Here is a 24,016-nt window from a genome sequence, read left to right as displayed (position 1 = left end):
TCAAGTCATGACTCGAGGCATCCCAACACTGATTAGAAGTAGAATTACTGAATTCACAAAAAATTGACAATTGAATGAAATTGCGAATGAGAAGAAATACAGCAAAAATCAAGTTCGATTCACATTAAATTACAGTGCATTCCGATAAGCATGCGAATGTCTGTACGCAAGACTTGGCTCGTTTTGCATTATAGCCTTCCAGGGTTCACCAACACGAGGCCTGTTTATGACCATGATATTTCTTGTTGCGTTTGTACTTCTACGTGAATAAGCCTGGGTTAATCATCTTTTTTTCTTGCTGCTATTCTGTTTGTGATCGAAACTAGAAGGTCGTACGCAGACTACAAGCTACTGTGCTAGCATGGCCATTATTAGTCACAAGAGTACTACGACAATGTAATGTAGTGTAAGCAATACGATGGCGGCTTACCACTGGATTTCCCTGCGCGAGATGGGTTATTTTTGTCCACTCACTGCAAAATACCGTAGACAAAAAGTGCTTCTTCCGGAAAACAACAAATTAGATTAGAATTAAAATTAGAGAATAGAAAAATTCAACACATTACATTAGAATGAAATTTAGAGCATAGGAACATTTCACAAATTAGATTAGAATTAGAATCAGAGAATAGAAACATTTCGCGAATTGGATTAGAATTAGATTACTGGCATTTTTGTCTTGTTTACTGAAATTAGGCCACTAGAATTATTTGGTTGTCCAAGTCTGGTAATACTAATGAACCAAATTCCAACGTCCGCGTTTGCTGTATTCCTCACAATGCGTACCCATGGCTAACGTCAAGATTACGACTAAAACAAAGGGAGCGTGGAACAATCAGAGGTGGTCAAAGTAGCCGAGAAAGCTACACAAGTAGAAGTAGAAGTACTTCTTCTATAAGTCACCTAAAACTACTTGAAGTAGAAGTAGAACTGACTGACTTGAAATCTACTCAAGTAAGTAAGTAGTTTTGATATCGGTCTTAATTCGCTCGCGTGGACTGTCAAAAGCTGCAAATTGAGCTATGCAGAAGGTGCAGAGAGTTTGATTCGTATTGAAATTGATATATCCGAAGAGGTATCAATTTTCGACAGAATAAACATTCTTTCGCATCATGGGTTGCAAATTACAGTGCTGATATGAAAATTCGATACTAATTCTTTGTTTATTAGAAGGCCTCGGTTTAGAGAATATCATGACATGGCGCCCTACATCACATTATGAGACCCCAAGTTTAGGCGAAGAGCAAAACGGAGAAGTTGTATCGGATACGATTTCACCCCTTTCGCGATTAGTATACGTTAATAACAAATATTGTGGATCGTAAAATTTTATATTTAGTGTAGCTTTATTTTCGGAAAATAAAGGCATTACTACACTTGCTTTTATGCTTCAACATGTATGTTCTGCAAACAAAAGAACTGAAAGTGATTAGAACTCAATGTATGATACTCGGAATTAAAGTGAAATAAAAATCCCACTTTTGAAAAGCGGAAAATATATTTCATGTCTTTTGTCCATAAAGCTTCAAAGGTGATCTGCTAAAACAGGTGTAACGTTCAAAAAGCCGGATTTTCTAGATTAGCAGGTCACGTTATAGGTTGCCAGATTGCGATATGATAGGTAAATTGCTAGATTGCGAAACGGTAGTTTCAAACGTTATGATGAGCCATATTTACTGTGATGGAATATTTGATATGGGCGACGATGCGATGTGAGCGGAAATAAGCAATCCGGTACGTAAATTATATTCTCTGAATCTTTGGTGAAAACATATTTGTCCCTCCATAACTATTAACTACTGTGCGCGAAGCGCAACAAATTGTGTGGGCTTTACTTGACTTTTAGGAATATTAAATGTTTCTACTCCGTGAAAACAGCCCCAAAATTCCTCAGCCTATCTTTCGTATTAGGGGATTAGACTACTTCTACTTGCCAAAGTGAAAATAGCGAAAAGTAAGTAAGTAGATCACAAAATATTAGGAAGTAAAAGTAGAAGTAGAGAAAATCAGATCTACTTGAGTAAGTACCAGAAGTAGAGGAAAACTACTTGAGTACTTCCGAAAAGTAGAAGTACTTCGTTACTGACCACATCTGAGAAATATGCTAACTTATATGGCCGTTAGAGCTGTAGCGGTGTATAACAGTATTCAACCGGACAATCATTGTACTGTTGAGCATTCCATTGTTTTCGAATAAAGATGTTAAAATAGAATAGTGTTGCCATACGTACCGGAATTTTCCGGACATGTACAGAATTTTACTGTTCAGACTCTGTCCGGAAGAAATTATAAAATCTGCCTAACTGTCCGGAATTTTAAATGCTTTGAGTATGCTAATAAAATCTTCGTAAATTAGCAGAAATAATATCATTTTTAGGCAGATGTATGCTACTTGAAATATTCTTCGAGCTGGGCGCGATTTGCTATCACATATATTGAATGTAGTATGATGTCGACCGCCCTCGTAAAAATGCAATCAAAAATAAATAGCAATAACCATCAATCACTGAAATCAGTCTAATTGTAATCGAAAATAAATGATCATGGTATATTACTAGAGTGGGTCGAGGCCGTTTGGATGCTTTAGTCAAGGACATTGGTTCTAAACCTGAGGGTCGTTTGCCTTTATTCTGGGGATCGTGGAGATGTTGAACGTAATGATCTTCCAAAATAGGTCAAGAGTGAGTCTGGACAGAGGGGCTGAGTTTTATAGTATTCATCCTATCAAATTTTTAACCGGGTCAGGTTATATTTTCCAATTAGAAATGGAGTCGTGTCCATAAAAAGTTGGAAACTACGGGTTGTGCAACCTGCTGGTGCGGTCCGTCATTTCCACTCATAAATAGTCTTATCCGTGTGACATGAACATGACGTAACAATTTAGAAATACGTTCTCTGCATTTTCGAAGTGATAAAAACCGCTAGCAGCTGTACCCAGTCGGGTTAACAAGAATATCCCTGTGGCACAGGGAAATCCAGTGTCTAGCCGCTATCGCATCACGTACACCTTACAGAAATAGTAGTTGTTGTGCGACGAATAATAGCCATGCTGGCATAGTAGCTTTGTTTGTCTGTTTTATTGAACAATTGTGACGCTTGTCGCCTAATCATGCTATTTGCGTCATGATAACAAATGTTGTAATGTGCATGTGCGACTGTGCGTGCATTGATCATACTTTAGTCCAGTAGAATTTCCGGTCAACCTAGAAAAAATTCTTATAAAGACGTATTATATACTGTTGGAAAGATAATTTTATCAGCTTTTCAATGATGGGTTTTGTCATTTTTTTTACCTTGGGGAAAAAAAGTTATGGGGGTAAACGTGCTAGGGGGTAAAACACTATTTTGCCTGATATTTATATACAATTATAAGCTAAAATACGATACCTTCGTTAAGAGAATACAACACCATGAATTGAAATATGACTCTCAGCAAAGCATACTAACAATCGAACAGCAAAAAATGAAACATAACTTTGATAGGGGGTATTTATCATACGTTAAGGGGGCGAAAGTTGACCGAGACGGAGATAACACTGGTTTACAAATTTCGAAAAAAAAAATTGCGTCAAAAATTTTAATGATTGATTTTAGGCTAATTTATGGTTGCTGAATTCGATTCTGTGCTATAATAATGTCTCCATCACGTCAGATTTTTTCCGTATTAAATTTTGCCATTTTCATAAATTAATCAAATTTCAGCTTTCGTTAGTGACATCAGGGTTGGCGTTCAATAGCAACAGATCAAATATTGTTATTGAAATCATCTATCATGAAACCTGGGTTGTTGTAATACAGAATGAGTGAGTTTTCGGTGAACTTAAATACAGTGATTATCTATCATCGTTCAATCAGAAGTTCTTTTCGATCCATAGAATTACAATGGTCGAAAAATTAAAAAAAAAAAACCAAATTCCATACTGGAACAGAGGCAGAGATGTTTTAAAAGGGTGTCGAGGCTTTTTGTTTGTGTTTTGCAATATTAAACGCCAGTTCTATTTACAAAAATCTTAACATTTTTGGCGGTTTCTGATTTGCCGTAATATTTATTATGAACTTGAGCAGTGGTTCTCAACCTTTTTGTATTCGCAGACCCTTTTTGGACCATCACGGACCCCCAGCATTCTATTTATGTAGAAATTGGGTTGACTTTTATTATTTCAAAGCTGCTACTACTGCATTTTTTGAAATACGTGGTCGTGTCTTTTCTGTGCCTTTGATTTGATATCAACGAGTGCTGAAAATCCATTTAGACAAAGAAAGATGGTGGCGAATGTAATAATAAGGCACAACGCTACCGGTGACACATTTGGGTATGGTCGCAACAATGATGACGCCAAAATTGACAAACAATTTTTTTATTGAACATATAACTTCAAGCCTGTTAATTTATATCTAGCAGCTCATCTTGAAGTTATTAGGGAAAATGGTTATATAGGCCTATATCACAGAAGAAAACGGATTTTTGCGAACATTTTGAAGTCTGCGTGATTGACTTTACTAATCCAACCATTTATTTTTTAGGCAATGCACAACAATACATCTCTATACAGCCAAATATTTGTATCAGTGGGTTATTGGCAATTTAGCAACTAAAATGAGTCCACACAGCAGGATATTCCATCTCAGGCGGCCATCGTGGTGATGTGAGTTCAACTGTAATGAAGCAAAACTGCCACGTGATTTTCCTAATTTGAAAAATATAAATTAGGTAATCAACTATTTTGTAAGTTTAGAGGCTTCGCGGACCCCGACCCTCGGTTGAGAACCACCGAACTAGATTTTGTAGAAGTGATTGGCGTTGCTACTCAAGTAACTCCCTATATTTTCTACTCAATTAACAGTATAAGTAGTAATTTCCAAGACATGTGAAAACTACTTCATGTGGCAGAAATAACTAAGTATATTTGGTCGGGGGGAGGGTGGTCGCATACTTTCGAAATTTAGTCGGAGGTGGCTACATACGAAATCGCAACATGTATCTTGTCGGCTAACGCAAAATGTTTATAATGACACAATACCCATTGGTAGAATATTCGAAAATATATTCAGTTACCGTGCTTTAGGGGCTGTTAAGGCTACTACATTTATGAAATCATATACAGCCAACATCGTTGCGGAGCGGACCTTTGTTTGGAATGCACTCGTGTTAAAATTAATTACTGGGTGCAGTACCAAATCCAAGGTGGGCAGATATCTCCATGACGTTCCCAGCTGATTTACTAGTCATACAGAGCACTAAAACAAAACCCAATACAAATAATTTCCCGTATTGCCAATCACAGATGGGAATTCGGATTGCGTACATCTGATTCGAAGCACATGGTGTGAGCCCTTCTCCGATGGCTGATATAACAACCTTGATTTAACCCTAATATACCACATGCAATTATTATATATATGGGATTGAGGCACAAAATATTGCCAATAGTAAAATCACAACTAGAAAACAGCGACCGGACTTTCACCTCTAACCAGGACCGTAACTGCCGCACCCCATCGTCCAATTGGGGGTCCCAAGCTCGAAAAGGGCCCGAAATTATGTCGGTGAATGAACATAAATTATTTATAGGCCTACATCACTTATTGACAATTTAGGCAACTCATTTCAATTTTTTTCGCGCTGTCCGCGATTTCATGTGGCCAAATTTTTGAATATTGAGTACCCTTCCCCCACGAAAAAAGCATGATTTATAGAAAATAAAAATAGGCATTTCGGCATCGACCATTACCACGCCGCGATGCACGAAAACATACGAAGTATTTGCCAATATGGTTCTCCGAAAAGTGTGCCAATAGGTCGCCTGCGAGAAAACCTTGACCGTGGCAATCTGAACCCCACAGGTCAAATAACATTTATCAGAGAAAAATTATTTGCCAGTTAAGAAATACCAATTCTCGATAAAGCCACCACAAACGTTTCTTGGATCTCGCATGGTTTCTCAATAAATTACGGCATGTTGTGTGCATACGGCCATTTTCCTAATTTTCTGATAAGTTGCGATCAGCGTTTCACAATCCAGTTTCAAAGCATGACCAATTATAGTGTGCAAAGTAGGGTTGCATTTAAAACAAACGGTGTTTTAAAATACTTTGTTAAAACATATTTTAAACAAAAGCCTTCAGAAAAAAACCCAAAATGGTATTTTTTCAAGTTGTAAAGTTATACCATAATTGTGTAAATACTTACCAAAAACATCTTGTATGAACACACGGACAATTACCACCCAATTTAGACGACGCATATCGTTATGGGATGGTTGGAACCCTCAAAATAGTCGGTTCAACAGTTGCAGTACATATATTTTGTCAAAGGGGCTATATTTACCCTATGTTTTCAATGGTTAATTTCAATCCATTATGACGCCACAATTGAATAATCGTGACGTCGTGACTTAAAAACAAAAACAAAAAACAATAAAAAACAAGTTTTAAATTAGGGTCTTGTTTTGAACATGTTTGTTTTTAATTGATTTTTGTTCTAAATGTAACCCTAGTCTAAAGGATGTATATTACTATGACTCTCTCAAAAATAAGCTCCAACATGACACAGTGAATCCCCGGTCCGATAGCCTTTTCTACACTTAACACAAATTGCTGTTTCTTTTTGACTAAGCACTATTTAAAAAACAAGCAGGGTAAATGGAACAACCCATAGTAAGTAAACAAGAACATAATGAAGTTATTACGAACAACGACAGCTCTACTGGTGCCCCCTCCCCCAACGTCCCCCCCCCCCAACCCCGTCTTGCTCACTCTTTCTCCCTGAAACAGATATGTCATTCTACTGTCATTTTCATTCATAGCTTCTGCATCTATATCCTGCTCTTCTGTTGATAAATCATTAGTTTCTAGCCTTCTGTTTATATGTTTATGTCAATTTTTTCCCTAATTTCAATTTCTACCCCTTCGCACGTTTTTGGTCCTAACTTTTTTCCCTCAACGTAAAAAAAATTACAAAACCTATCATTGAAAAGCTGATAAAATTACCTTTATAACGGTATATCATACGTCTTTATAAGAATTACCACAATGAAGTTATAACGAACAACGACAGCTCTACTGGTGCCCCCTCCCCCGACGTCCCCCCCACACCCCGTCTTGCTCACTCTTTCTCCCTGAAACAGATATGTCATTCTACTGTCATTTTCATTTATAGCTTCTGCATCTATATCCTGCTCTTCTGTTGATAAATCATTAGTTTCTAGCCTTCTGTTCATATGTTTATGTCAATTTTTTCCCTAATTTCAATTTCTACCCCTTCGCACGTTTTTGGTCATAACTTTTTTTCCCCAAAGTGAAAAAAATGGCAAAACATATCATTGAAAAGCTGATAAAATTACCTTTCCAACGGTATATCATACGTCTTTATAAGAATTTTTTCTAGGTTGACCCATTTTTAGACCAAATTCTACAGTACTACTTCGCGTTCTTCCAACTTTACAGATCATGTCGCTGGCTGCGAAATATGACCCCCCCGGCCGCGTATCGATGACCCCCCCTGGTATGGTGCAAAACGAGCAAAGCTTGGTATACAGACGTTAATCATTCTTATGCGTGTGAGACTCCACCGTGATTTGATGTAAACTGGACTTTTTGCTGTATTTATTCCTCATTCACAATTTAATTCAATTTCCAAGTTTTTCCGAATTCAGTAATTCTAATTCTAATTTTAATCTAACTCGGAAAAAGCTGTGAAGTTCTAATTCTAATTCTAATCTAATTTGGGAAAGTTGTGTAGCTCTTATTCTCATTATAATCTAATTTCGAACAAGGTATCAGATTTGCTGAAGCGTCATTTCGAATCCTACTATGAACTATTTAAATGGAAGCCTGGTATGCCTGGATATCGTCATGAAGATTGAGCTGCCGGAAGATTAGAAATTACCAAGATGGTAATTTTTACCTCCAAGACAAGTGGCCAGTAGTGAAGTCTTGATGAAGAACAACCCGATCTGACGACCGTCGTTTCAAATTAGTCCCATTTATATATTGCCGGTATCGAAGTTATTCTTACTTTATTCTAATAAAATTGGTGTATGTTCCTGTGGATAATTGCCCTTTAAACGTATTTTACAAAAGCCCGCTGCAAGTAATCATCTTCCCGTCAACTGCTTTGTCAAAACCGGACAATTTATGTAGATCGGGAAGCATACTGTCGATAAATATCAATTTGAAATTGATTAGAGTGAGATTAATGCAGAGTTCAGAGCCTGATTCTGGCAGAATTCTGTTTTACAAATCACCGTTTTTTTTATAATTTTGGGAAAAAAGATGGTCTGTTCTGTCGACCACATTTGTGAAATTTTCAGCCTAATCACATAACTGATCAGACTGTAAATGAATTGTTTAGTGTCATTGTTTCTGGTGTTCTCTAAACCAGTGGTTTTCAACCTTTTTGTCTTTGCGGAATCCTTTTTGACCGTCAAGAACCCTTGCGGACACTTTCAAGTTTTGTTCAAGTAAAATTTTACTCGATTTTGGCGCAACCGTCATCTGTCATGTGCAAATATGTTGTTTCTATAGACAGCAACAAAATGACTTTTCTTGAAAATAACCTCACACCATTTATGTAGAAATTGGGTGGATTTTTATTATTCGAAGCTAATTTCGCAGCTGTGTTTTTTGTAGAACGTGGCCGTGCCTTGAAAATCCGCATCTTCGATTTGATATGAGCGAGTGATATACGATAGATAGATAGACGGAGACTAATGTAATATTTACGTGTAACGCTTCCGACGACACTTTTGGTGTTATCACAACATTTATGGCACCAACAATGAAAAAGCATATTTTTAAAGATATTATCTCATTCCGCCTGGTCTTTCATCTGTGGATTTCCTGGTGAGGTTTCAATCCCTTCATTGGGACAAATCAGAGAAGATACTTCAGGAATATTTATTTCAAACCGCTGTTCAATAGTTTGATGAGACAGACAACTTCATAGCGAAAAAAATTCGCAGATTTTACGCAGGTTAACCTGATTGACCTTACTATCTCCAGACTTTAATTTTTCCCACAAACCCCAAGGAAACGTCTCTAGAGCAATACGTTTATATCAATAATTTTTGGGAAATTGGCAATTAAAATGAATTTACACAGTAGGATATTTCATGTCAGACAATTATTCCGATGATGTGAGACAAGAGGTTTTGGCAGTTGTGGAGCGAAATTGCCTCATGATTTCCCAAATTAAAAAAAATACAAATCAGGTTCTCAATCATTTTGCAAAGGTGAAGGTCTCACGGACCCCATGAAATTGCCTCGCAGAGTACCATTGCTCTAAACACACTTTATAAGCATGTTACTGAGTAGATCATACGGAGAACAGTCATATGTGTCATATTACATCTTCGTATGTTGTTTAAGTCCGCATTTGCGAAGAACAATATACGTTATACCAAATGTACCAGCATTTTTAGAGCTGCGCCTCATTTGTTTATCAGTACACTTTTCCAACTAAATTAAGTTCAACGACCATGAGTTGCCCTATGGAATGGCTGTGAACTGAATGGCGTTTACAAACCCACCTTACAGCAACCGGTTTTGTTGTAATTTTGAATCTGGAATGAGTTAACGAGTAAAAATCTTTAATTACCTCTATCGACCAGAAGAGATAAGCCGGAATCGTCGACCGCTACATCTGGAACTTCTGTCTGATTGTTCCCTGTCAGAATAATGGTTCCATTGATATTTAGCCAAATACTGCAGAAATGATATAGCGACTGAAATATACTTTCATAAAATAGGAAGTTACATTAGAGAAAAGCTTGGGAGGAGTACTGTATAAAATTATGTAGTCTCAAAATTTTATGAACATTGTGTTTGGCTTGATAATTGCTGTGAAGCAATGTGATTTCTTTAAACTCCCAAAACACCATTGGAATAAATTGACTGTTCATTCATGATTCATGATGAGATCGCCCTTTGCCAGGGGAATCGCAATAATAAAAATCAATGTAAGCAATATACAAAATGTTGTTTCCATAAGGCCTGTTCTAAAATTTCTTTTTTTTAAATTCCATTCACCACCTGAAAAAAATGTAAATTTGGCCAAATTAATGCTGGATATAAAATCTGGCTCGATTGCAACTAGTCGAAGCGTAACTATAAAAGTAGATAATATCAAATTTATTATGAAAAAGTATTTATCCAAATCTTAACTGGCTACGATACAAAGCGAATTCGGCTCTAATTAAATCCGTAGAAACAAAGTTATTGAAGTAGGAAAATCTTGGTTTGAAGAAATAGTATTTAGGTTTTTTTTAGTCCATCAAATTATTTTATCAATAACCAGTTTATCAACAACAACAACTAAAATAGTTTTGAACATGGCTACAGTATCCATTCATGCAGCAAGTTACAATCACCCTATCTAAGGGTTGATGGGTTGATCAAAACAAATAATACGCAATGAGAGAAATCGTTACAATAAAACAACATTCAAGTAAATTCATTTTTTCATGTCTACACTCGCATCATAACTGGGTGCCCGGCACTGGCCATGCGATACAATAATGAACGGCAAATGGGCATTATAACTGGAAAGAACACGATGTTGAATTTTTTGATCCAATACCGATAGCTAGCACCTTCATCAATAAATTAGTCAAAATGCAATATCTATTGCATATAGCCAAGGTGGGCTCTAATTATAACCCGAGAACCAACCCTTACTGCGAAATTGAACCGTCACCATAGTCCAAGCACTACCGCAAAGCGGGCTCAGTTTGGAGAGTTTGCAGTATGTGGTGAGCCAGACCAATGAACGTTGGGAAGGCTCTTATTAACAATATCTCGACTGGCGCTGACACCATAAGCAAACGACCCTTGCTAGACAGACTTTGACAGCTAGAAAATTTCACTGTTACCGAATTAGATTAAAATTAGAATTAGAGTTGCCAATTTTTTCCAAATTATACTAAAACATTTGTTCTCAAAATAGTGTCGAATTAGAACTATATGTTTGCCGTTTTATTTTTAAATTAGATTAGAATTAGAATTTCTAAATCTGACAAGACTTTGACCTTTAACATATTTTCAGTTCATATCCAATCAGAGGTAATTTTCATAACCAGCAGAATAGCAAATGCTGCCTGTAAAGCAAACTTCGCTCGTTTCGCACTGTGTACTAGGAGGGATGGTGTGAACCTCTGAAAGGTTCAGGTTCGTGTGAACGCGAAGCTTTTTGAAAGGTTCTGTGTGAACGCGAACGTGAACCTCATGACGTAACGTGGCGTCATATTGCTAATTTCAACCGTATATTTCAATGAAGTGATAACCTGAATTAATGTACAGTACACGATACCTAGCGACGACTCGGGCCACATAATGCCACAATGCTGAAGTACATATTGACGTTTTAAAAGTCGCTGAATGTATCTACTGAGGCAATCAAATGATATAATAATCCCATAAAATCAATATCTTCCGTCGCTTTGCCAACAATTTCGAGGATGCCTTGACAGCGAATATAAGCTTACGCCTTAACGGTCTAGGCCAGACCGGACAATGTATGTGTATGTGTATGTATGAGTGTTGCTACATGGATATTGAGCAGAATGTACAACGGGTTTCTATACTTGCTAGTTGCTACCGATATTGCCCCATTAACAAGTTATACAGCAGTAGCCAACACCACAATAGCTCGACTTTTGTTTTATGATACATTAAGATTTACCCTGTACAAGATTGACCCTGTACGCCTGCTAGATTTTTACATCAGAAAACGATATCAATCTCATTGATTGGTTTAATAAGCATCATTCGCTGACTACATGTAGTGTATTTCGCTCATGATGTTGTGAGATTTCGGGTCAAGCTCACAGCAGAGAGCCACTAAATATTCACAAACGGAAAGCTGGATATTTTGAGCAAACTTTTCTAACAAATCAAGTAACATTTTTGAGATTGTCAAGGTGCATGCTCGTTTAGTGTTGATTGTTTGTGCTGCCAGCGCTATGCCGCAGTTGAAATGCAATAAATTTGAACCAAAGGTGTTATAATGAAGTGAAAATTGTAATGTATGAAAAAAGGTTCACAGTGCAGAACCAACCTAGGTTCTGTTGTGAACGCGAACCTCAAAAATTCTGAGGTTCACACACAGAACGCGAACGTGAACCTCACGTTCACACCATCCCTACTGTGTACCTATGGAATGTGACTATGGAACGGAAACTCCCGTTTTCCCATTGTTAGATGACGCTCGACTGAATCTAGCGCAGTGGTTCTTAACCTTTTTTCTTCCAGCGCCCCCTTTCGAAAATTATCGTGCTCCAGCGCCCCCCAACTTCATATTGTAAGGAATGTAATAAAGACAATGAGTAAGAGGGAGGGCCGTAACAGCACTTCGTTAACCCCCCTAAAAACGATTGCCTTGCGCACCCATAGCGTGATAAACCGATCTTCTGAGGGCTTCGCCCCTACGAACCCCATATCGTGATTTTGATGGTCAGCAAAGTTTGTGTGGCATGGTCGCCCTAGGTGCCAAAATTTTCCATAATGCATGAGTGAATAGGTGGTAATTACATATATAAGTCGCTATAAACTTTTTATCCTCTCAGCCCACGTAATCGGATTTACCAGTAGCACTGAGTGAGCTGTTGTATAGGAAAATAAAGGGCACGTAATTAATAATTAAACATATTCGGGCGTGCCCGCCGGTACAATTATTCGTTACCAGGGCCGTAACAGCACTTCGTCAGCCCCCCCCCCAAACAAAAAACGTTGGTCCCGGGCCCCCATCGGGTGATAAACCAAACTTCCGGGGGACTTCACTCCCAGACCCCCAGTAGGCTGTCCGCTATTTGCTGATAGCCTATTAGGTATTTACATTGGGTGTCCATTTACTGAGGCAGCTATTCTCGCCTATTCGCGCGAAGTGCGAAAAATTTCAATAATTAATGATTGAATTGGTCAATATAATCGGGAATTGCATGTAAATTGAGACCAATTTTTATCCTCTCTCTGCTCACGTAAACCCATTTACCGGTAGAGCTGAGTGAGGTGCAATGTTCCCTCTAAGCTGCGCACGCGCGCAGTGCTGACACGGTCTCTGCACACAGAAAATCTACGTTGCGCACAACAAATCCGGAGTTATTACCTTTTTTTAGTCGTTACGCACTGTTGTCCAAGGGTCAGCGCAGTGAGTTGTTGAGTGTGCGCAGACTCATCAAAACTTAAAGCGAACATTGTGAGGTTTCTTGGAAACTGTAGGGCCCGTTACTAATAATTAAACATATTCGGGCGGGCGAACCCGTTGGTATGACTTCGTTGCATGATGTTATTTCGTGACCCCCTGTCTGCAATATCAAAAAATATAGAATCGCCCAACGGGGATATCGCCCAACAGCAATATCCCTGTCGCCCAATCGTACTAAACTAAAAGACGCACACGATTTCAGATTGGTATTTCTTCACTGACATATAATTTTTTCCTGCCAGATGGAATTCGTCTTCTGGGGTTCAGATTGCCAAGACAGGAACATTCGGTGTCAGTCATTTATGCGCCCATGGACAATTAAACCTATATGTATTTTAAAGGTTATATGTAACGAAGTTTTCGGTGTTAATTTGCTCTGAATACTCATCAAGTATGTCCTATCACCACATCATCTACTGCGAAGCCATTTTTCTCAAGCGCCCCCTATACCGCCCCCCTGAGCCCAGCGCCCCCCATATCGCCCCCTGAGCGTTTCCGCCCCCCTTCAAGATCGCCAGCGCCCCCTGGGGGGCGCTGGGGGCAAGGTTAAGAACCACTGATCTAGCGGCTTTGGTCAATCGCAGCGCAACAATCAAACAATTTGCCTTAGGTTAAATGGCATATCACACTTACAGATACTCGACTTTGATAACAAAATTACTAGACCAATCAGTTAGTGGTAATCTTGAAACTTGCTACAGTGTTAGATGACATTATCAAGATATACAATGCGGAAGCTAGTCGCTAATCTGGGTATGCAACACAATCAAAATCCGCATAGACCTATAGCGGCTTTTGCTAAAACTCCGCTACGCGCTAGGCTGCGCGCACCTATATACTCGACTTCGATAACTAAATTACCACCCTAATCAGTTAGTAGCAATCTTGAAACTTGCCGTAGTGTTAGATGACATTATCAAGGTATACACTTCGAAAGCTAGTCGCTCATCTCCGTATTCAACACATTCAAAATCAACATTGACCGATACCGGCTTTTGCGAAAAATCCGTTATTGGCTAGGCTGTGCGGGTGTGCGCACTGCGCATTGCGCACCTATACAATACATACTCGACTTCGGTAACGAAATTACTAATCCAACTGTGTAGGAAGAGCCTAAAAATTTCGCACAGAGCTAGAACGCATAATCCGAATAATAGATACGAAATCTGGTCATCTCTCCCGCTATGGAAACACCTTCAAAATCTATAGAGCAACACAGATTTTTGCGTAAAATCTGTTCCGCAGGTAGGCCTATAGGCTGGATGCAGGACCGTAACAGCACTTCGTCAGGCCCCCCAAAACGTTGTTCTTGGGCCCCCAATAGGGTGATAAATAATGGCCGACGCCGAAATGCCCATTCGAAGTTGCGTGTATTTGTATATTGCATAGGTTTGCGCAAAGTGCGCTATCGCATACCGGTAGTGGATTTTACGCGAGTATATAGGTGAGCGCAGCTTAGCGCGTAACGTATTTTTCGAAAAAGCCGGTATCGGTCTATATGTGGCTTTTAATTGTGTTGCATACCCAGATGAGCGACTAGCTTTCGAATTGTATATATTGATGATGTCATCTAACACTGTAGCAAATTTGAAGATTATCACTAACTGATTAGGGTGGTAATTTCGTTATCGAAGTCGAGTATATAGGTGCGCGCAGCCTAGCGCGTAACGGATTTTTCGTAAAAGCCGCTATCGGTCCATGTGGATTTTGATTGTGTTGCATACCCAGATGAGCGACTAGCTTCCTAATTTATCCTGATGATGTCATCTAACACTGTAGCAAGTTTCAAGATTACCACTGACTGATTAGTCTAGTAATTTCGTTATCGAAGTCGAGTATCTATAAGTGTGATATGCCATTTAACGTAAGGCAAATTGTTCGATTGTTGCCCAAAGCCGCTAGATTCAGTCGAGCGTGACTTAACAATGGGAAAACGGGACTTTCCGTTCCATAGTCACATTCCATAGTGTACCAGTACCGTACTCGAGAAATGTACAAATTGGATTGGAATTTAAATTTAACGTAGAAACATTCTGCAAATTAGATTGGAATTGGATATCCGGATTTCAGTCTAATTCAGTGGTTCTCAACCTGGGGGGGCGCGGGAGGCTCTCAGGGAGGGCACGAGAAATTTACAAAGTCTGTATGAATTCTGACTAAACATGTGCTTCACCACCATTCTGAGAAGACAATTGTTGAAAAAAAATTCGTATTCAAGAAAGCTCGCCAAATTCAAATTCCAGCAGTCGCGCTTAACGGAGTGTAGGCTTATTTCAACTTCATTTAAGCAATTTTTTTTATGATCCTTGAAGATTTAGAGCAATTACCTCGTGTAAGTCATTCATTACTTCATAGATTTGTCAGTAGCCTTAAGCTCGGTGCGCTGAGTAGCTGTTGTGCCTGTAACCTCAATGCAACCTACCCTGAACTAAATTGATGTCATGTTCAACATTTTTTGCTATTTTCAAATAAGACGGGGGAAATCTGTCAGAAATGTTAAAGACTCAACAACTGGAATGCCGATTCAGACTTGGCGTAAGATATACCATACGTATACTACTAGTACAGGGATGGGCAACCTGCGGTCGTAGAAGGGAATTTGTGCGGCCGTCGACACCCAATTCCATTAGTATGTATTGGCGGCCGTCGACATGCAAATTGAAATTACGAATTCCCTCCCAAATTTTAAAGAGATTTTAATTATTCTTGAAATTTGCTGCGCAATGCAACATTACGTCATTTTTTGATTTTAATAATAATAATAATCTGCTGCAATTATGTAATCTGACTTCTCCGTGTATTGCATAGGAATAACAATTTGAATGTATTACTGAAATTTTAAAAATTTACTGCAATCTCGCCATTTTCCGTTGGGGGCAGGTTGCCCCCCGGATTATGTGTGTATCTACCAGTTTTACTGTGAATAAAGAAGAATATAATAATAATAAAATAATTTATAGAGCGCCGAATATAGCAATATGTCATTACTACACTCGGGCGCTGTACATAAAAGGCAATAAAATATAAAAGTACGATATGTATGAAAGACGAAGTGCATAGTTGTAGGGCGGAATGAACTACTCTAGTTCGAACGCTCGTGTGAATAAAATGGTCTTGATTTTGCGTTTGAAAACATATAGCGAGTCACATAGTCTGATAGAAATTGGAAGATTGTTCCACAGAATGGCGGCCGAGGAAGAAAAGGTTCTCGCGCCGTTGGTCGATCTTCTGACTCTTGGAACTGACAAGAGCATTTGTGACTGAGAACGCAGCGCTCTTCCGGGATTATACATTGTCACTAGCTCACGAAGATACGCTGGTGCACTTCCCTCGATGCATTTGAAGACGTACAGAAGAAGCTTGTATTCAGACCTAAATTTCACGAGTAACCAATGAAGCGATCGGCGTTACGTGATCACGCTTCCTTGACCGAGTTACCAAACGAGCAGCGATGTTTTGGATCTTTTGTAGTTTGTCGATGCAATTTTGGTTTACCCCGTAAAGCAGAGCATTTCCATAGTCAAGCCGTGATATCACCAGCGACAGTATTATGGCTTTGCATGCATCCTCAGATAGGTAGTTCCTGATTCGACTGATCTTGTGGATATACATGAAACAGATCTTTGATGTATAGTCGATATGTTTTTCCATTGAGAGCATGCCGTCAAGGTGAATACCTAGGTTACGTACACAGGTCTATGCTTGGATGGTGTCTGGTCCGAATCTGATGGTGAATTGATTGTGGTCGATGGGACGTCTGGTTGGCGTAAAAATGATGAGTTCAGTTTTCTCTTTGTTCAACTTGAGACGATTTTGTGTCATCCAGAGCTCAATATCGATAAGACATCGCTGTAACTTGGATGACACGCTCTCCCAGCCCAGTCATTGCTATTTCTCATTAGACCGTAAACCTGTGTATCATCCGCGTAGCATTGGTGGAAGAAACCATGGCGACGGCAAATATCTCCGACTGGCTTCGTGTACATGAGGTAGAGCAATGGGCCGGGAACAGAACCCCGTGGTACTCCTGATTCGATTTGAATCTCTGACGAACGGACACCATCCACAGATACACACTGCATTCTATCTTTCAAGTAAGATTTTACCCATTCTAATGCCACGCCGGAGATTCCCAATACATGATGGAGCCGTTCCACCAATAGAACGTGGTCGATTACATCGAAGGCAGCGGAGAGATCCAGCATGATCAGAGCGACCATGTAGTAGTGCCCTTCTCAATCTGAGCCGGAATCGGAATCGTGTGCTCTCACGAAATAAAATTGTTCATGGTACATTTGGGCGATTTCAATATATTTCCACTACCGATACATTCGATAATCTTGATTGGGGTCAAGAAATAACAGCATGCAACATAGTGACTAATAACAATTGGCCCACCCGAACATGCCATAAATTTTCGAAATCACTGCCTGTATAAACTTTACCGGTAAATCTGATCACATGGGCTGAGAAAGGATAAATATTTGATTGTAATATGTGATACTGCTACTAACAATTACACAATTCATTCGTGCATCTGAAAAATTTTCGCGCCCGCGCGTCAATATGCAATCCTAGCAACTATTCAGAACATTGCCACTCGTGATTTCGGTGCGTACAATAGGCCGTTGTGAAAAGTAGAATAGTCCGGAGTTCACTGGGTTGATATGGACGGATTAACATGGTCATTTTGCGTTCAGTGCGTTCAGTGCGTTCATTGCGGCTATGCCCTGGAATCAGGCCTTAGGCTACATAAGTAATCGAAATGCGGCCGTGATTAGCAAATAGGTTGCCCACCACTGTATTAGAAGATGAGCTCATTTTGACATGACGATAATAGTGCAGAGGGGGGGGGGGTCAGGGGGCGCGAATTTTTTGACCATCGACAAGGGGGGGCGCATGTCCAAAAAGGTTGAGAACCGCTGGTCTAATTAGTCTAATTAGATTACTGGAATTATCTTGAAATAAAATTGAACTAGAATTGCATTTTGGAATTACGACAAAAAACTTTAATATATTTTGCGGACCGGTGGCTTCGAAATCACTGTTTTAGATCATGGTCTCAATTGTTCAAAATACTCTGGGGGGAGTCATTTTATAACGTTCAGGGTGGAGTTTGACATCTTTTTGAAATACGCCTTTCCGATTAAGCTACCTAGCTCTAGGGTTGCCATGCGCCCTCTTTTAAGAAGATTTTTCGTCTTTTTGACTTTTTTGAATTGTCCACGCAGGACGCCCAAATGACCTCTATTTCGGGAAGTTGTCCTCTTTTTTGAAAATTTTGGTTAAAGTTATTTGAAAATTCAACTGAGAAACGGAAATCAGTACCGCAGTAACGGTCTGCCGGCTCTTTCGGGAGTTGAGCCCGTAAGACGAACTTTTTTTGTTCAACTAAATCATAAAATTACCGAAATAAGTGGGTAATGCAGGAGTCGAATCAAAGTGAATACGTTGGTCAACCCACTACAAACTCGGAATAAATTTACCGATTTCTCCGGATTTTCCTCTTGTATTGTATGTCTGAATTCCTTTAAAGGGTCCTGTTTTCAGATTCCCAAATATGGTAATCCTACATAGCTCACCTTCGATTCTGAATGTTGATCTTGCGACTCGATCGGACGACAAGACGACAGGGAAAACAAAGGAATATGACAGTTTACTGCCTTCATATTCATCCAATGTTGAGGAACCTAAAGAGCGTACAAACTTTGAATCAAAGCCACTGTAAACGAAGGAATCACCGATAATAGGGACGAATGGAGCTTGTTAGGGGAGAGGATTTGTGGCCCGAGCTAAGCTAAGGCCAATTTAATTCGGCGTTTTTTATACCCGATTGATTGTGTTACAACTATTCGACGTCGCTTAAATCAGTATCGACGAGGATGTCAAAATTACTGCAGTCCGTCGCCATGTTGCAATATAACTCACCCGGTTGAAATTCAACGCCGAGTTGCCACCAAGAAGCAAGATCGATATCTGAAAGCAAAAACAGCATAATTGGGAAGTAGCCCACTTTTCAGCTTCACACGACTTTATACCGCAGGTTGTAAGTGATCGTCAAGCTATATACAATATGAAATGTTTGGGTAGTCAAAATACATCCGGGGTTTCATTCAAAAGAGGCATGTTAATAACATGTCTCTTTTTTAAAGCATGCTTTTTTAGCTATGATTTCTTGCAGACAAAAATACCACCTGTTGAAGGTTTATTATACTGAAGGAGCAATACTGGGGTTCACTCGAGTGCACGGGATGGAATGCTCGATTATGGTTCTTGTATTTAAGAAATTGCGCTATTTCATGCGACAAAATCACCGAAAAGGCTTCACGCCATACAGTGTTGAATAGAGAAGCAACTGCTTGACCTTGCGGTATTATCTTCAATGTAAATATATCCATAAATAGGTCATCGTACGCAACGAAGGGATCCGCAAAACTGTAAACCCGCAGCAGTGGGTTGCGAATATTATCCAAACGACTCAAGACTCGCATGGTATTCATCAACGTCGATTTCCAATGGCGCGTCTTCGGGTTTCATCAATAATTTCACCAGATTCTCACCCATCAGTAACAATTTCATTCAATTTCATTAGTAGGTCATGCGATTTCAGAGTACTGCTAGTCTTTCCAAGCGCATAGCGGCTTTTGTGAGCAGTGGTTCCCATCCTTTTTGGATGTCAGAGCCGCCTTTCAAACTTCAGAGTACGTACGGAGCCACATGAAAACACTAGAGTAGGCTACTTATAACAAAAATTTATTGGAAGCTAGCCTACCTGTGGATCTCACCATCCTGCTAATTCAAAAGCATGCACGTAGACTTTTCTAGGTTATATATCGGTTACTTCAGCATTCATGGACGCAGATATACAGATTATACATTGAAATAAACTGAAAATGCATATCATTACTACAATATACTGTTATGCCGTTACGTAAAAGCTCTTTATACCTTTCAGGAATTATTACACCTGTTTGTGGGGAATTATTCGGATATAAGCTGAGTAATATTGGACTAGCAGCAATTTTTACCGGACTATGAGCCGATATTTTGATGTTAGGAAAATTGTGTCGAAATTCACTCTTCACGATATATAAAGGTCTATCACCAGCAGAACTCAAGATATATCCATGTCTGAAGAGACTTCATTCATGGGTCCGACGCTTCTCTGCAAGAATTATCTTTCCCGGTTTTCAGAAGCGGCCTTCGACGGGTTTAGACAAAACTGATATCCCCCATTTTCGCATTCATATGCAAAAATTGGCTACAACTATTCATAGAATCATACTTCAATCGCCCATTGTTATATTTTGTGGCGCATTTAGAGGTCGTTCAGAGCTTCAAGCAGGTTACCTTGGAGCCGCATATGGGAATCACCGGTCGAGAGTGTAGCCAACAAACACATTAAACATGACTTAAACGACTAATAACATATACGGAAACTCAATTTTATGTCATGATGACGTCACACATATTCGATTTTGTCGCCGCAGTTGACACTGTCTTATGTCTATGCGGGAATTTACGATTGAAAATACAGGACCGATATGGCTCCTTTGTCGAAAAGGTTCCCGAATCCTGTCTTAAATAGGTCAAAGAATATCTTAGACCAGAACTACATCAGCATGCAGCAATTTTACGGGCGACGGTCATCATCATCATCATCATCAAAACATTTCTTATTTTCAAGTGATACAAAACTATACGCGGCATTACTGCTGCTGCGGCGACGACGATGTAAAGGGTTCCAAGCATTCCATGTCGACCATATCTAGTATAAAGAGTTCGGAGGCTCATACTGCGTGTTTTTCAGAAGTATATTAATCCAATTCCGAAGTAATTTTAAAACTAGCCTATTGATTTTTTTAGTTTGAAATTGCATTTGTTTAAAACACGTCTTGGTGCATTCACTCACCGCATAAAACCTCCAGCTCAATACCGAGGCGGTTTGAAGTCTTGTAAATCTTGTCGAGGTCGTATTTTTCCAAAATATCATCCTTCCGCCAATATATGAGAGTGAGCTTCTTTGAGTATTGGAGGAGGGTATTAATATCATCAGACGAAGGACGATAAAACCAGTCGATCACACATCTAACACACATCTGTACGGTTAAACGTATTTCAAGATACGCCTGCGACTTAAAGGGTAAGTCTAGTTAACGAACATTATGTTGCTGACAAACTTGTAATGTGCTTTGCACGTCGTCCGGATTACGAAGATAAAACGACCAATGGATATTGACGCAAACGCCCCAAGTCGAGATTTCATTCCCGTGATTTACAACATCGATATATTGTGTGGCGGTAGCATCGCCATTCGAAATGATATCAAGACGTTCAACCTGAAGCAGAAAAAGTAGAATTATCGGAAATTCCGTGAACCATAAAATCTTACCTGATGTTTCTTGACAAAATTGCTAATCGACTGCCAGTCGATGCTCTTCTCTTGGTAACAATTAACCAGTAATGCTTTCACCTGAGCGTGAAATCTGACATTACGTCATCGTTATAGTAACAGACCAGTAATCACACGTCACAACACCATGTCAAATAACGGCAAGAACACAATGTCCATTATCGAGTTTCAAGCCTCTGTCCAGTATAAGTAGCAGCCTTTACCAGTTATAACTTGGCATTACGTCAAACTATGCTTGGGGATTGCAGACATTCTCGTTGCTCATTCTAATATTTTTTGATATCACGATAAGGCGGGCGCAAAAACGTTCAATATCATCAAAGGGAGACGAGTCTTAAAAAGTTTGAGAACCACTAATTATGAGCTGAAAGAAAAACCTTCCAGTTTAATAACTTGTCAAAAATATTCATGTGCAATGGTTGCAAGTACCATATGCGTATTTTTGTGATTTGGGGGTCTAATACAATCTTTGACCGTGGGTTAGCTTGGCTCAAAGGTACCTGAGCATAAGCTAAATCAAAAACAAATACCGTGGGCCGCGCGCCATTCTAACTTGCCATTACTTCACGAGAAAAACAATTTTTCTCTACGGCAAGAGAATAATTAAGGTGAGTATTTTTGGGTTGCGATATGATGAGCTTCTTAAGATTGCCATTCTAAAAATGTGTCATATAGGCGTAGAAAACGAGTTGGACGTTGTGAGCCACTTCGATTTCAATCTTTGTTTCTTATATTCAAAAAGCATATTATAGCTTGCATATCACATGGCCTTTTATGGAAATATCCTATTTATCCATAAGTAAACGCTTTTCATATGTGCTTAAAAGACAGACCAAAATAGCATCAGCTAATCGCTATGCGAATTCACTCAGTCACTCATAATCCAGAGACATCTTTTGATCAGTATAAGGTCGGGTATCAGTCAAAATCCATCGTCGATGTACGCAGGACCGGAACAGAACTTCGTCAGCCCTCCTAAAATGTTGGTCTTAGTCCTTAGGGGGATATATCCAACTTATGGGGTTGGGGGGGGGGCTTCACCCCGACACCCTCATCAGGCTGTATGTTTTTGTCGCTACTTTTTAGCGAGATCTGTTGTACTGTTCATTGATTCAGCTTATTTCGTCTAGTCGCGTGACGTGCGGAAATGTTCGGGAATTGCATTTATATTGCTATCAATTTCTTATCTTCACTCTGTTCATGTAATAACATTTACCCGTAGAGCTATGTCAGATGTCATGGAAAATGTAGGGCTGTATATAGTAGGGAAGACCGGGGACAAATGTAGCCATGGAAAAATGTAACATTCGACCTCCCCGCTAGTAGGGTGCATATTTTGAGTGTGCATGCGGTAGTTATTAGGGATGGTATGAACCTATGAAAGGTTCAGTTTCGTGAGAACGCGAACCTTTTTGTAAGGTTCTGTGTGAACGCGAACGTGAACCTCATGATGTCACGTGACGTCATATTGCTAATTCCATCCCTACATTTCAGTGAGGTGATAGTCTATATCAGTGGTTCTCAACCTTTTTCACCTCGCGGACCGGTAAAATTTCGAAAAATGTCCTGGCGGACCGGTGAACTTTTACAATTGAAATGATGCTAAAATGTAGAGTATGCAACCGTTTTTTGCAATTATATGGTGCTAGCAAGTGACATTTAGCGGTTTTAATCGTAATTAATTATTTCCATGATGGCATCCATGTGATTTTATGGTAGTCAGTCTGCTGAGTCGAGGTAAAATTGCTTTGTTCAGATAAACGTGCTACCGCCGAGAGTCGTTTACAGTCTTTCGCGCCAAATGCCGTCGGTTTAACCGATCACGCCAACTCGAATAATATTCTTCTCTTTGACAATATCGAGAGAAGAAGCGTTTCGGAGTCGAACCAAGCACCTTGTTACCTTGCTCATGGCCCACTGCCACCGGACGCATAGGCTACTATGGAAACTACGAATACAATGCGTGCCGTAAGAAAACAGCATACAACAACTATACCGGCCATCGGCCAGTCCGGCCGAAAAAGCACTTCGTCAGCCCTCCCAAAAAACGTATGTCTTGGGCACTCACAGGGCGACAACACAAATTTCCAGGGACTTTTCCCCCAGACCCTACAATGGGGTGGATGTTTTCACCTGTACTTGTCAGCACATTCATTCTGTTCAGGGCAAGCAGAGAGTTTATGTAGCTCAATCGCTCCAATTTTTTTTCGATCAATCATGACTGAATCGGTTTTCTCGCTGCCGAATTTTTAGCACACCTTTCGGAGTCCCATGTTAGCCTAAACTTCATTATGTGTTGGTACGTCGTGGCGCGGTAATGGCTGACGCCGAAATGCCTATTTTGTATAAATCATGCGTATTTATCGGAGAAGGGCACCTAATAAACATGACATCTAGTGACA

General features: G+C 39.6%; 1 protein-coding gene across 1 annotated transcript in view; it reads left to right on the top strand.

Moving 5' to 3' along the window:
* The window catches only part of LOC145434992 (uncharacterized), a 350,877-nt gene that overhangs the window by 114,251 nt on the left and 212,610 nt on the right, over window positions 1–24,016 (top strand). The window lies entirely within an intron of this gene.

Source organism: Botryllus schlosseri, chromosome 1 (genome assembly GCF_051294905.1).
Source record: "Botryllus schlosseri isolate E-star chromosome 1, Bs_hap1, whole genome shotgun sequence".
Taxonomy (NCBI): domain Eukaryota; kingdom Metazoa; phylum Chordata; class Ascidiacea; order Stolidobranchia; family Styelidae; genus Botryllus; species Botryllus schlosseri.
Note: the sequence above shows the minus strand (reverse complement) of the source record. Positions and strands in the feature narration are given on the sequence as shown.